Source organism: Cajanus cajan, chromosome 11, assembly GCF_000230855.2.
Source record: "Cajanus cajan strain Asha chromosome 11, NIPB_CcT2T_4, whole genome shotgun sequence".
NCBI lineage: Eukaryota > Viridiplantae > Streptophyta > Magnoliopsida > Fabales > Fabaceae > Cajanus > Cajanus cajan.
In genome coordinates this window covers 40,156,637-40,162,636 of record NC_138527.1, presented here as the reverse complement: position 1 = coordinate 40,162,636, position 6,000 = coordinate 40,156,637, and positions in this window count along the sequence as shown.

Below are 6,000 nucleotides of genomic sequence, written 5' to 3'. Positions count from 1 at the left end.
ATAAACAAAAATTAACCACCGAGAATTAAAAAAAATACAAAGAACACTAAATGACTCATAGTATATCAATTAAGTCTAATACATATTCTAAATAACTTAATATCTCAATTAATTCATAGACATGAACTAACCTCTCATGTGCATCACTGGATTTATTACATCCTCGTTTATCACACAACAATATTATTTGTTAACTCTCATTAGGATTAGCGGTTAAAAAATAAAATAAAAAATAAAAATAAAAAAACTCCCATTAGGATTGATTGTAAAAAAAAAAACTGTTAGTATTTGTTAATAGACAGAAATATTAAATGTTAGGATTAATGCTCTTGTTATCATAATTAATAATATTATTCTACTGATTAAGTGTTGTTAAAATTGATTTTATGGAGGGAAAGGAAATCCACATACTTATGAAGTCGAATGATAAAGTCCCATGTGTAATTCAAGATAAGTTCGACTTGTGGTATGTCAGATATATCTCGAGGTATAAAAACAAAAAACAAAGTGTTGATAAGAAAAAAAAATTGTAACATATTAAAATTACTTTTGAAGTAACAGATTATGTTTCACGAGTATAATATCTAAAATAACTATGAAAAAAATAAAAGAAAAAATACAAAATCGAAATTAAACAAACAATGATGTTCCAAAGAAACAATTACGTGTTAATAATAAAATACCAAGTAATCGTGATAATATAGATAAAGAAGAGTAAAAAAACAAAGGTTAGGTGAATGGTTTGGATTATTTCTTATTTTTCAATATCATGACATACGATGACGTTGTTCTCTTCATCATCTTTGTGGAATCATTAATTAATTACCATTGTATTATATATTACTTACCATGACGAAGGATTATAAAAGGAAGGCAATCTTTACGTCGTTATCGAAAAAATCCTAAAAGCTTTTGTGAAACCATACCAACACCTCTACAGTGTAAATGAATATCGATTGAGTGCAAAACTTAAAGGTTTGAGTTTGATTTATAAACAAACAAATTGTTCAAACTTTTATTTAAACTTTGAACTCTTGACTTAACTGATTTAAGAAATAATTGTTTTTATTTAATTTTTTAATAAAATTTTATTTATCAATATACTACTATACTATTATTTGTTTCTTATTATTAGAAGAAAAAAAAAGTCAATTCCTACCGATCTTAAATTATTTTAAAAAGTCACCTTTTTATTTATTTATTTACATATCAAACTTAAAAATATTAGATATGAAGAGATGTGTTTGAAAAAAAATTAAATTTCTTATTGATTAGAATAAGATAAAGATAGAGTATAAGAGGATAATATTTTTTATTTTATAAGTCAATTTTATAAAGTTGAATTATGTCTAAATTTACATTTTAAAATAGTATTAGAGTTTATTTTAGATTCATTAAAAATGTTTATCTACTATTTATATACGTACCAAGTTTAATATATAATTCATTTCAAATTTTAGTTTAATTTTATCAATCAATATAAATTTAAAATGTATAATTAATATTAATCAATTTATAAATTTTTTAATACTTAGTATTTTTTTTCGTCTATACTATTATAAAGTGCTATAATTATATCTTAATTTTCAAGCACTATTAGAAAAATTTAACATGAACACAAAGAATGAGATCGGATGAATAACTTAATTAAACATTATTTAATAAACTCTTATAACATCTATAAAAAGAAACTCTTAACACATAAAATTTATGCAATAATTTTTTTTATTGATTATTAAGTTTAATCTACATGTATTTTTATCGAAAATAAACTTGTTAAAATTGGATTTTTTTTTAGAGGAAGTTAAAATTGGATTTTACAACTGTGAATATTTGAATAACACAATTATTTAATTAGTATAATTTTATACCTAAAATCACTCGAACTCGATACCACTGTTTGAATTAGAATAATCATGTTTGTTGATTTACGTGTTCAATAATAAATTTGACAACAAAACTAGTTTAAATAACTTAAGAAATTTATTTACAAAAATTACAATAAACTATATTGAAATAATTTAAAATTTCACAAGAGTCATATACTATTTTCACTACAAGGAAATTGTCATATAATGACACACATCCTATAGTACACAATAAATATCACTAAAAACTACTTTTATCTACACAATAAATATAATATGTGTTGGTATATTGTTAAAAAGTGTGGGAATAAGGTATAATGACACACAAACACTAAAATTTTGATATGCCAAATAAATATATACTTACAAATATTATACTTATAGTGACACTTTTTATATGTCACTATATGTAATATTTATTATAATTTGTAACCATTTCACAATATTTAAATATATTTATTTATACAAATTTTATTTGTCGTATTAAAGCTAAGTTTTTAAATTGTATATATGATTTCTTCCTTATATATATATATTGTAATTAATGCATGGTAATTTTGTTTTTTTTTTTAATAATTTTGAAATTAAAACCAACTTTGGTCACGATAAAAAGTATTAAAGTTTTTCAGGTAAAGAAACATGTAAATATATTTTTATAATTAATAACTAATTAAAAATTTAATAACAATTAATAATTACAAATTTTCGATTTTCTTTATATATATATAGAGAGAAATAAGAAGGTATCAATTAACTCAATTAGTAAAGTCTTTTGCATCTGATTTCAAAGACAGGATGTGAGGTCCCGCCTTTATATTTTTATAGTCATAAAGTGATAAAACAGTTCGTTCCTCTCTGCAGCTAGTGCGTGTTATTACGTACTTTTCCCTTGTGTATTTCTTTAGAATAACACACAAATGGTTCATGAGATTTTCGTTAATGAAATATGTAAATCAAATTTATAAAGTATACTTTAATGAAATATGTAAATAAAAATAATGTTGACTTAAAAACTAAATTTTATATAAAAATAAAATTTATCAAAATAATTAAGCTAATAAAAATATAATTTATAGCGGTTAGACTTAAAATACTTTTTTTATTCTAATTCTAAAATACATAATGACTAGATAGTTATGCAAGGATGAAAAACAAAAGTAAAGTGTAACTTTTAGGAAACCTTCAAATTTATTATTATTTTGTCAAATCTCATGATACCTCAGTAATTTTTTATTTTTTTATTTTAAATAAGGGAACACAACATTCTCTGGAAAATGCATGGTTGGAGATTAAAAACCGTTTGTTTGGGGTTTTCCTTTTGCAGTAAAAGTACTTTTTTTTAAAAAATGTTTAAAATATAATTATAAAAAAACTTAAAGTATTTTAATAATTTTAATAAATTAAAATTGATGTATTTTTCAGATATCTTTTTATAAAAAATAATATAATACAGAATCGCTTTTAAAAAAAAAATTACTGCCCAATGTTGAATTAAATATTGTACCTTTCTTGGGCTTTTTGCCTTTTAGGCAGAGATCATGGGCCTTTTCAAACTACATGATGTTCAAGTTTTTTAAGGATTATTATCAGTACATTTATTCCAAACATGATTTCTAATAATGCTTTTATGAGTGAACAATACCCTACATTTTCTGATCAAAACAATCTCTTAGTGCATGCATGATTAGTCTTTAAAAGAAAGAAATTTTCTCGGTCATTGACCGCACAACTACTTTGCAATTCGTCGATGTTGAATGCTGGCACACAGAATTGGAAATACCGGTTACACTTCATCACCAACATCTCATCCTAACCCTAACTAAACTCTATCACACGAAGCTTTGATCCAATAATTTACTCACATCCTACCTAGTCTGTGGAAAACTTCGCCAAAAGATTTTGAAAAAGGCTAAATAGTGAGAATCTATTAGAATAAGAAACTATTTGAATGCATAGAAGTAATTTTAAGATTTTTTCTATTAAAAATATTCTTTATTTTTAGAAGAAAAACTTTCAAAAAACACTTATATTTTGTTTCTTATTTATACATTTTATTTGCTGGTATCATTAGCAAGTATACGTGGAATTTCTAATACTCTTTCCTCCCTCACATGAAGGGCTAAACATATTAAACCTAAAGTTTATAGGATTTAATATTTACAAGTGGTCCAACGATTACAAGTAATACAACAATAGTCAATGGGATCTCCAACAGAAAGAAAGGAAAAAAAAAAAACAGTAGCGTAGCGTAGCATGATAAGGCACCATGCATGCACCCTTTTCTCCTGCAATTTCTTACGTGATCACTGAACATAACGTGATCATTTTCATTCGCATAACTACGAGTCGTGGTCAACAGTCTCAATAGGAGAAATTTCGAGGGCAGAAAATAATGAGTTGTTACCGTGCAAGGTTCAGCAGCCACCAGCCACATATATTAGAAGAAAAAAAATTAAAAAATAGCCCACATGTTAGAATTAATTAATTAACTATTTAATCAATTAATTAATCCTACCAAGTTTCCACCGGGGAAACCTCTTGTCGTACAATGCTATAACATTAACCCCACTTAACTTCCCTTTAATTTGTGCAACAAAAGAAACATGGTCAAACCCAACTGGCTCTAGCCAGATTAATATTGTTGACTGGATTTTTTGCGTGAAACATTACATAGTACTATAGAGTGTGATTCCGTCAAGAAACATAGTTTGAATAAACTTTTCTGTCGTTATAAAATATATTACTTGGACCAATTATTCCACACGACCATTTCCGTGAACTGGTTGTGTCTCTCTTTGACAAATGGTGAGTTGTTACGCTCGTTCAAACTTCACTCACATACATTCATCACGTTGCAGTTTGAACTTTTGGAAGCGATCGAAACGGATGTTGCTAATGTTTAATGACGTGACAGTATTGCTCATGCAATCAGTTAAAAAGGCATAATATAAATATAGCTATTGCATATATAGAAGCATCAGCATGCCAAGTGCGTGGAAGCTCATCACTTAATTACCAGAAAAAAGCAGAAGCCTCACAAGCATTGAACAGATGAAAACATATAATTGAACAAGTTTTAAAGACAGAAAAAAATATATATAAATAAGTTCAAAAACAAAGAAGGAAGATTAAATGTGATATAAGAATCACTGCTAAATTGACCTAATTTTTTTAAGTTCCATCAGGACAGTTGGCTAATGATATAAGCATATAATAGACTATATGATGATATGGTTTAGAGTTTGATCTCTTGTAATTTATATATTAAGAACTTTTACAAGATGAGAAGGCATAGTAAATATGTAAAATAAAGTATTATTCATATCTTTTCTTCTAAATTTTAAGCACTAGTTAACGTGGTTCACAAAATTGTGCCAATGGGGCAAGTTGATGGATTCTTCGTACAGCAGTGCAGGTAAATATGATAGTGGGTGTGGTCCTGCGTTAAAGCGGTGAGAGTGGGAATCAACTCCATATCTTTATGTATGTGACAACTAATGTATGTTTTGCCAAATTAGTCAATCTTCGAAGCCTTGCGTCTAGGTTAAAAGGCTAGGGTTTTCAATTAGTGAAGCAAACAACTTGGTGAAAACAGAGTCAAGGACAGATATCACGCGTGATGATGGTGGGGGCATTATTAGCTTTATCATCCAAATAGTGACAGAAAAGATACAGGGATTATTGCATCAGAAACTTTTGTCTGTTAGTCGTAGGAATATTGGCTTTTCACAACTTTGGTGTGTTCAATCAAAATGTTACCGACATTGTCTTAGATTCTACATTAATTTTGTATAATTTTGGCTCAAAAGCATAAAATGAGTGTTTAGTGATAACATCAAAATAGTATGTATTAGTAGAGAATTATTTTTATCTTGTAAATCAATTTTATATAATTAGGTTAAAAAAAACTCACAATAATATTTACTGAATCGTGGCAAGGGAGAGTCAATGATTTGCTTTCATAAGCTAAAAAATCATAATAAACGGGAAACTGTTTCTTAAATAATGATTCTTCTTATAATGAATAATCTTGTTTTGTTATGTTTTAAGAATATCCTCTACAGTTTTAACTTTTAATAGAATCAATTTCATGAATTATAAATGCGTTAAATTTTCCCTTGATTTTTTTACC